Genomic DNA, 10,466 nt, shown 5'->3' with positions numbered 1-10,466 from the left:
AAAGTGCAGAATAGGAATCTGTCTTTTTTAACATGATTAATTGTAATGATAATATATCATAAAAAAAATGTACAATCTTTGGCCAAGTTCCTAGAAATCATTTCTATGCTATTGTTGCTCTGTGTTTCTATTGAATGCTGTGCTGAATATCCTTCCATAATAAATGCAAGGCTTTGTCTGCCGCTGCGTGCAATTTAAATTTTTATTTTACTTTTTTGTGAATGGATTCCACAGCTGTCAAAATCCAACAGAGAACGGCACACAAAACACTGAAATAACAGGAAGGGCAAATAATTAGCATTAATACATAAAGGACAACCTGCATTGTCCATGAGGAGAAACCTTGTTTTGTTTTTTTTCTTAAATGTGAGATTGATTAGCAGTTATCAGTCCTAGTTAGTGCAGAACACAGTACGGGTCGCTTACAATGGGCAGATGTACTGCAATTGTGCATGTCTATTTTCGCCTGGCACCATGTGCTGTACATCTTACAGTCACAGCTGTCCTGATATAAAGACTAGTAACCCATTGATACACTCCCTATGGCTTACCTCACAACATTGGAGAGGACAGGCTTGTCGTGTTCCCTGTTTTGCAGGCATTTTGGGGGCATTTACGTGTATCAGGGGGGGGGGGCATTCAATTTGACGGCTATCAGGATCCCGGCTGGCAGGATACCTGACACCCATTGAAATACCGTCAGTAGGAATCATGACCGCCAGCTATAATCCCCACTACGGTGGTGGTCCACGCCACTAGGCCCAAAGCGTAGCAAGAACAGCAAGCCCGCAAGGGGACATGCTGTGCTCATCGCCAGTATCCTGGCCATCGGGATCCCAGCGTCGGTCTCCTGAGTACCGGGATCCCAACAGTCGGGATATCGTACTGAATCCGTATCGGGTACCTACCATATAGTGATAGGTGCCACTAAGTCACCAGGATACATAGTTGCTAATAATTTATATTTTCCATGAGCCTGCACATATAAACCCATCATATAATTTACATGGAGGAAAAAATAAACAGTAATAATAATTTGCCTAATTATTGGGATCGGCGAGTCAGATCCCAATAATTACTGTATATCTTACAGTCACAGCTGGCCTGATATAAAGACTGGTAACCCATTGAGTCACACCCTATGGCATACCTCCCAACATTGGAGAGGACAGGCTTGGGATTTTCGTGTCCCCTGTTTTGCAGCATTTTGGGGGCATTACATGTATCAGGGGGAGATATTCAATTTGCTGGCTGTTGGGATCCCGGCTGTCAGGATACCAACGCCAGAATCCCGACACCCGGTGAAATACCGTCAGTCGGAATCCTGACCACCAGCTGCAATTCCTACTCGGGTGGTGGTCCACCCCACCAGGCCCAAAGCGTAGCGAGAACAGCAAGCCCGCGAGGGCGCACACTGTGCTCATCGCCAGGATCCCGGTAGTCGCGATATCATACTGAATACGTATCGGGTACCTACCATATATGCCATATCACTGTATGGTAGGTACCAAGTCACCAGGGTACATAGTTGCTAATAATTAAGAATATTTTCCATGAGCCTGCACATATAAACCCATCATATAATTTACATGGGGGGGGAAATAAGTAATAATAATAATTTGCCTAATTATTGGGATCTGCGAGTCAGGTATTTTTAACATGCAGTTTTTTTTGGCAATTCCCAGAGGGATCGCCGATCATTGATGTCTGGAATTGGCCGTTCGGCAGAACAGGAAATTGGGCCGTAGATATATGGGGCCTTATTCAGTATGCGATCGCACACTAAACTATTAATGCCCAGTGCACACGCGTAGCAGCTGTACTGCGCGTGTGCACACAGTGAGATGCGATCTATGCCTGATTGACAGGTAGAGGCGTTAGCGGGGCAGTCCAGGTGGTGATGCGGCATTGGGTGGGTGTGTCTTTGGAAACGGGGGTGGGTTCGGGGCAGCCACATGACATCACACACTGCAACCCGTAAAATGGTTGCTCTGTGCTTGCCTTCACAGCCTGTCTTCACAGGCAGGGGGGGATCCACAATTCAGTGATGCATTCGCAGTTGCATGGCAATCGCATCGATGTCAGGCATTTGCATGCTGGGCAGCCTTGTGCTGGGAGGCCAACTGCAGTTTTGCAAAAGTAGCAAAACTGAAGCTGAAAAAGGTCCATTGCCTGCAATACTTACAGTTTGTTTTTTTGTGTGTGCATTTAGTAGATTCTCCATTCAAATTGTTCAAGTGACTCTATGCCTGTACATTGCATTCTACTGTAGTCTGCATTATACGGCTGTATGCTACACTTATGGTACCGCCAGACCCAGGGCCGGATCTAGACTTTGTGGTGCCCTGGGTGAAAAAATAGGGGTGTGGCTTCACGGAGAACAGGTGTGGTCAGTTGTGCCCCCTAGTTGCGCCGTGCCCCCAGTACTGTGGCCCCTGTAGAGTTGTGCCCCCTAGTTGCACCGCTTAAAAAATGAAATAAAAATAAATTAATACTTACAATCACCGCTCCTGCTTCCCGGCCGCTGCTGCCCTCCGTCTCCGGCCGCCAGCGCCGCTCCTCTGATCTATGGGAGAGACGTCATGACGTCTCTCCCATAGCACCGCATAGACACTAGAGGTCAATTATGACCCCTAGTGTCTATGTGCCGCTCCCACAATGCAGTGCGGTGTGCGATGACTTCATTGCGCACCGTACAGCACCGCATCTACCGAGCACCGGGGGGGCACCAGTGGAGGATCTTGCCACGGCAGCGGCGCCCCGGCAAAAATCCTGCGTGCCCATAGCAAGATCCGCTACTGGCCAGACCCATATGGCTGTGTTCAAAAATCCTTGAATCTGAGCTGAAATTGGACCGCAAAGGATGTGACCTGTGGTGCCATTGGTGACATTTACATGACGCTGCAACGGCAACTCGCTACCATCGCAGGAAATTGGATTGATCGTTTAGTGCATTTGCACCCCTTTTGCCTGTTTATACTACTTTATTCTCAGCAGCATAGCACCTTTCATTACTGGAGGGTGTGCAATTTAGAACCATTTCCCCTAAATTGGATTGAGCTGTATGTAACCTAACATTCCTAAACCGCCTCTGAAAACTGATTCAATCATTTGCTTTAGACTAATCAATATTTACTTTCTATTCTATATTCCAGTTGCACTCACTAGTGCCTGACTAACATTAGATGTTTCAAGGGTCTCATCACTGTAGGGTGCTCTTGGAAGGAACTTCAAAGCATGATTTACACAGGCTGCATGGGTGCACAGATCTTAACAAATAGGGGATTGTACTTTGAAGTTACCCAGAGAGTTGTGGCTGTTTAGGAAATCTGCAGACCATGTGCTTCTCGAGGATTCTTGTGGGGTGGGGGGGTGTTTACAACAGAATTTTTTTGTTTTTGTTTTGTTTTTGCTATTTTAAGTGACTCAGGACTTATCACACGCTGCTGGTGAAATATACTGTCCATAAATATACAGCACAAAGAGGAACAAATGAAAAGAAGGCTTGCACAACATCGGGATCACTTGATGCGTCCATAGCTGAGTTTAGTACAGTTTTTGAAGCTTTTTGGAAGTGGTTGTTGATTGTGTCTGATTATACAAAAGGAAGGACTCAAGTCTAGGTACACAAGTCACACAGCCACTGCTATTAACATAATTAGACAATCAACACACCTTGCCTAGCATTACAACAGAGCAATAAGCTGAGTGTGTACAGAGAAAATGTTTATTAGATAATATTTTGCACAAGAATAATGTCTCTTGCAATCCATATTGAGTGTCTTATTCATTTCCTTAGGAGGTCATAGATAATGTTTATGTGTTTTTATTTTGTTGGTCATTCAAAGTTTGAAATTGCATCATGTATGGTGTTTCCTTGTCTGGTCGGCATTTATGTTTTGTTTGCCAGAATTAACCTGTTCATTATTTGATGGTTAGAAAGCGTATTACATTAGTTGTGTCTAGGTTTACTAAACAAAATATAGGTAAGGAATAGCAACCAGACGCGTGTCTCCCCAGTGATGCAAGTCATGTCTAATATGGTCCCATAAACATGTTGTCAAAAGAGGTTTTCAAATGTCACTCACTTGATTGTAAGCTCCAGTAAGCAGTTTTATGGAAAAAGAAGACCTGTTGTTATAATTAAATATTATTGTCTCTGAGCTGCCACTTTCAGTGCCAGATTTACAATGCGGCGGATGGGAATATGGCCCCAGTTCTCCACATAAAAATAGGCCCATCATCATGTCACATGATGATATATATTATGTAAAATCATAAATTATGATGGGAAGCTTAAACAATATCGGCCAAAAATCGGTACAAGGGGGCGTGTCTTCGCAGCCCTCCCATAGGTATCAATGGGATTGGGAGATGCCGAAACCCGGTACAAAACCCATTATGGCCAGTACAGATCATTAAAAAAATGGTACTGTACCAGCCAAAAAAAGTATAGTACAGTTAAGATGGTATGCTCCCCTTGCAGTTTCCTATTGGCCATTAAACTCATATCACTCTCAGCAGCCATTTTAGAATGGTGAACTACAATAGTAACTGTTTCTGTTGCTGTACTACAGATATTAAGGAACCTCAGGAGTACTGGGGTTTGTGTGCAGGTTCCAGGACTCGAGGAGCCAGGGCCAGATTAAGGGTAACATGGTCCCTAGGGCTGGAAACTATAAAAGGCCTATTTTGAGTAACGGGGGCAGATTTATTAAGCCTGGTGAAGTGATAAAGTGGAAGGTGATAACACACCAGCCAGTCAGCTCCCAACTGTCATTTTTCAAACCCAGCCTGCAACATGGAAGTTAGAAGCTGATTGGCTGGTGCTTTATCACCTTCCACTTTATCACTTCTCCAGGCTTAATAAATCTGCCCCCATAGTACCTGTGACCAGTGCTGGGTGGGTGTTACCAGTGACGTTAGTACATTACTCCCTCCCCCACACACACACAAGCACTATGAGCCCCAATATCTCCATAAATACGTAAAAGTAGAAAAAATGCATATGTAGTTAATGCCTCAAAATAAATGTTCGTTAAATATGGTCATTTGTTATTTCACACAGAGAAGATCATTTCTGCTTAGCGTTCATTGCTGTATAAATATGGCTGGGAGCTCCCCTATTTCTTTCTCTGATCAGCTAACATAAACACCATCTGTAACCAGCAATGAGAAAACAGTGTTTCAGATATGAGTTTATTATGTACTGTACACAAGTCCTGCACAGTATTATGAGTACATATAGTTGATAGTCTCAGTATAGTATGTACTCTCCGCCTGCCCCCACCACTCCACTTTTTACCATGTACTCCTGCCCCACTGTATGCTATACCTCCACTGTTTGCACACCCTGCCAGCAGCATCCTACATAGTGCGCCCCAGATGACTGTCTCTTATGGTTCCTCCATGGGCAAGATCTACTGTTATTCATACAGGAAGTATCATACTACACGTGTCAGTTTCCCCATATTTATTTATTTTATTTATTACCAGTTATTTATATAGCGCACACATATTCCGCAGCGCTGTACAGAGAATATTTGCCCATTCACATCAGTCCCTGCCCCAGTGGAGCTTACAATCTATATTCTCCTATCACATGTACACACACACACATTCACACTAGGGTTAATTTTTGTTGGGAGATGATTAACCTTACCAGTATATTTTTGGATTGTGGGAGGAAACCGGAGTACCCGGAGGAAACCCACGCAAGTACGGGGAGAATATACAAACTCCACACAGTTAGGGCCATGGTGGGAATCGAACCCATGACCTCAGTGCTGTGAGGCAGTAATGCTAACCATTACACCATCCGTACTGCCCTATATGCCCATATATGCCATTGGTCTTTGTATGACTCATCACCTTCGTAGTGCACCCACCATGGCAGCCTCACCTGGTACGCTCTTGGTTTGGATGGTTGTGTTGGGACCCTACTCCTAGTGTTAGGATGCCGCAACCAGCCATTTTGTGTCCTCTTCTCTAGGTGTAACCTATTTCGCCCATGGCAATCTTACGTCGTGCCATTGGCGTTTCTATAATGGGTGCGGTGCACATGGGCCCCTGGGTCCAGGGGGGGCCCACACCGCACCCATTGCACCCATTTTAATACTTACCTTTCCGGAGTCCAGCGCCGGGAGCTGTGATCGCGCCGGAAATTGCAGCCAAAATGGCCACTGCGCATGCGCGATAGCCAAATTGGTCTCCAGGTCATGGCTGGCGCCATGTTTCCGGAGACCTGCGCATGCGCAGTAGACTCCGGTACAATGCCGGAGTCTACAGCGCCGTGCAGAGGAGGGGGCCCACAAGGAGATGCACACGGGCCCTCTCCTCTGTAGAAACGCTCCTGCGTAGTGCACCCAAGACGACTGCCTGACCTGGTATCTTTCATAGTGGAATATATAACTCGTGGAAGTTGTACCCAAAATATCTGCACCAACCCTGCATTATGCTTATTATGCTCTCTAGCTTTTGGTTGTTTTTAATTATTTCTGTGTGCTTTTCTACTTATCCTTGTACTATGAACTATTGTTTTTGATGTCTGTAAAGCGACTTTAAATCCTACTGGAGAAAGGAGCTATATAAATAAAATTATAATTATATTCTGAGGTTTTAATTACCAAAAATCATCATGTTTTTTTATTTAGCTTTAATCCATACAGTGCTGGGGCAGTTTCTGCTGTAGCGCAGTAATGGGAAGCAGTGCTTGTATGTGGGCATTACAGACTACTAATATGTGGTCACGTGCACCATGAACATTAAAGCATATCCATTGCCAACTGAAAGAGAAAGTAGCCACTTTGTGGCCATGAAGAAGTGGTCTGTCAATTTACCAGGAACTTGTGACGCGCAGGGCTGTAACTAGGCGTTTGAAACTGATGCTGCTGCCCGGAACACAAGGTCGATATGCAGCCGCTCCTCAGGTTGCACCTATACTTGACACATCCTTGGGAAGGCACCCTCTTCTGTGACATGTCACTTGTTGGATGCAGGGGGCTGTAATGACAGCCCATGATGCAGAATTGCCATGCTACAGTCCTGGTGATTTAGGTAGGAGATACATAGCAATACTGCAGTGGAAATACTAGTAAATAGAGCATTGGTTCCCAGTTGGTCCTGCCCACCCAGAGTTCCCAATAAATTGCATAATTGCTGCCCTGCTGTTTAACGCTGTTATGTGTAATTGAGCAGCAGAGCCTCGATAACTTGTTTCACGACAGATTGGGTCATCAAGCCCCTTGACTACCAACTTTACTGGAAAACGGGTGGGAAGGTTGGTTTATTTTCCTGGGAGTCTAGGAGGGTTTTCAGAAATTGCTAAGTCTCCTGGACATTCTGGAAGAATAGCATATCTCCCAACTGTTTTTGCGGGACAGTCCCTTTCTTTGGGACTGTCCTGCTATCCCACCCATGGGCCGCAGTGTCCCGTGGTGGTTAGGGCAGTTTGCAAGGCTCCTGTCACTGCTGCTCTGAGAATAGACACTGTGTGCATGCGCACTGCGTCTATTCAGTGGAGACAGAGGGAGAAGGGAGCATGCCAGCAGCTCAGAGAGACAACAATGGGGGCGTGGCTATCGATCGTTAGATCGTGGCACTGTCACGAAGCCACTCCCCTTGTCAATAGGTCATACTCCCTTTTTGGGTGGTCCCTCTTCATATGTTTGTAATGTTGGGAGGTATGGGATAGGCAAGTGTGAAATAGCTGTAGCAGATTGCACCCTGGACTAAACTCTTAGCATTAATGTATGAATGAAATGAGATCATCTTTGGGGTGAGTCTGTGCAGTAGTAGACCTGAGTCTCTAGAACAGTACAAGTATAGAGTCATATTGTATGTAGTTTTGCTGGCAATTTATCAGCTTTTCTCTCCTTAATAGGTGTGTTACTGTTTTAGTATTAATCATTTACAGTACCTTGGAAAACTGCCATCAAGTATTGTGTGTATTGTAATCCATGGTGAAAAAAGATTCTAAATTCTTTTTCAGCTGCATTTTTGAGGTGGCCGAGCCACACACACAGCTGATCTAATGGTGGCTTAATGGATGCATAGTAGGGTGGACATTACTGGCTTAAACTGGGGGAAACGTTCTCAGCGCACAATACATTTATTCTGTAATCTACAGCAGTGCTAGTAATGTACATATAAGTTATATTCTGCCATGGTGATGTGTAGTTTTGATCTAGGAACCATCAGGGAGTCCTTATCTCAGCAGGGTACCTCCACTCTGACTGTAAAGTGCGGACAGAGGCCAGAAGTCCTAAGTTATGATTAAGTAACTTTCCAAACTTGTTCCCAAAGTTGGAACCACTTCAGACATTTATTTCACTGATTCAGCTGTATAGATTTATATTTTTTTATTTAGAAATAGTCATTTGTAATGATTGGGAGGTGGGCCGCCTGCTATGTGCTTGCCAAGGCTTTGCAGAAGTAAATAGAAATTCCACTAAGAAACTAAATTGCTTTGTGAAGTAAATCTTTCAAGAGTGATTTCCTCCATGTGTTTTTCAGCTTTTCCGGTTACATAAAACCTGTCTGTTTGCAGCCATATAAAGGATGTCCTTTACACAGGAGGGCAGTGATTGTATTTATTTATGTGTGTCCCGGCACCAGTGGTGACATAAACATTAAAGGGAGTCTGACGGCTTGTAGTTAGAACCGCTGCTTAAACTTTACTCCGTGTCAAAGGCCTTCAAAGATGAACATGGGTTTTACTTTACACAGCGCTGACCCTGCAAGGCAAGGTTTATTTTATTTTTAATTACTGTACATTTGTGATGAAGACTAAATTGTTGAAATTAAGTGTTAATCGGCATTATGCAGTCTCCTTCATTTCATCTGGATTGGGGAAAATGCAGCCTGCACATTGACTAGAAACCAATAATAAGCGCCGACGACACAGTGAATCAATAGGCTGCATTTTGATAAATATTGTTGCGCACACAGGGGCTGATTCAGACCTGATGGCTGCTGTGCGTTTTCACACAGCGGGCGATCAGACACAAACTGCGCATGCGTTTGCACCGCAGTGCGCAGGCGCGTTGCACGGCTACAAAGCGAATCGCCGCTCAGGGATGGGTTTGTGCGAAGGATCCATTCGCAGGGGCGATCGAAAGGAGATTGACAGGAAGAGGGCGTTTGTGGGAGGAAATGAAGAGGCGAGTGGATGAAGGCGTGATGTAACGGTTTTCTGAAAAATTAGTATTTTTAATGGATGAAGGTGTTGTGACCCGGGAATCAAAGGAACAATGGGGCAGATGTATTAACCTGGAGAAGGCATAAGGAAGTGATAAACCAGTGATATGTGCAAGGTGATAAAGGCACCAGCCAATCAGCTCCTAATTGTTCATTTACATATTGGAGCTGATTGGCTGGTTCGTTTATCACCTTGCACATATCACTGGTTTATCACTTCCTTGTGCCTTCTCCAGGTTAATACATCTGCCCCAATGTTATTTTAAATGTTTGTAGTCTACTTACGGATATATTTTGTGGATAAAAGTGATATATCCAATTATTAAATTCTAATAATTTACCTTTAACTGTAACTATCTCACTTTCTTCTAAACGTAACATAATACCTTCATCCACTTTCCTCTTCCATTTTTTTATTTTGATGTATATAAACGTGTCACTTGTAGATATATGCATCCATTTATCTCCGCCAACAGCACAATATATTTGTTTATTGTCGCAGGACCTTATTTATGAAGTGTAGAGTATGCGCAATGCATACAGATGTAGCCGCTCTCATCTATTGTGTAACTGTTCGGACCCACGACTAAATTGCTGCAGGTAGCGTGCACGTATATTTGCAAATATACACACCTGCAGCCCATAGATATTATATTGTCTAGTGGTGATTGCGAATAGTCACACCCGGGCATACCTAGTTGCTGCCGGCATGTACGTACGCATCGCGTATACATCTGTACGTGCTCTCTGGAGATGTCTCTAGAAGTGTACACAGGCTTGCAGAAAAATTCTGAAAATATGTAACAATCATCAAAAATGTCCAACTCGTACCACTTTAAGACATACTTAGCAGCGCTGTAACAGGGTGGTATTGCATTCTGAGTGCATTAGGTCATAATGTTGTACCCGGTGGATGGGGCCACCTGACCCTGGTATTATGGCACTGTATGGATCTTCCTCAGGAGGCTTCTTGCAGCCGTACAGGCTGCAGGGTTTGTGCCTGGAAAATCCAAAGGGTACTCCAGATCATAGTTGCCAACGACCTGGCTGCTCTCTCCGAAGGTATGATGCGTCGAGGGGGTGGGGTGGAGGCGGAATGGGGGCGCGGTGACCACAACTGTGTCATTGTAGCCATGCCCCTGCTCTGTAATGCCAAGATTACCGGCATTCTACTGCAGGGGGCGTGGCTATGATGATGCAATTCGGTGAGAATCTCGTCATCTACTTCCCGGACTAAGTGTGCAGTCGTGCAGGGGGGTACCTGCAAA

The 10,466-nt window shown here is 44.6% G+C and overlaps 1 protein-coding gene across 2 annotated transcripts in view; it reads left to right on the top strand.

Annotated features, from left to right (window-relative positions):
* MACROD2 (mono-ADP ribosylhydrolase 2) overlaps positions 1-10,466 on the top strand; it is a 3,123,444-nt gene that overhangs the window by 728,089 nt on the left and 2,384,889 nt on the right. The gene's annotated exons all lie outside the window — the stretch shown is intronic.

Source organism: Pseudophryne corroboree, chromosome 4, assembly GCF_028390025.1.
Source record: "Pseudophryne corroboree isolate aPseCor3 chromosome 4, aPseCor3.hap2, whole genome shotgun sequence".
In the NCBI taxonomy this organism is placed as follows: Eukaryota; Metazoa; Chordata; class Amphibia; order Anura; family Myobatrachidae; genus Pseudophryne; species Pseudophryne corroboree.
Note: the sequence above shows the minus strand (reverse complement) of the source record. Positions and strands in the feature narration are given on the sequence as shown.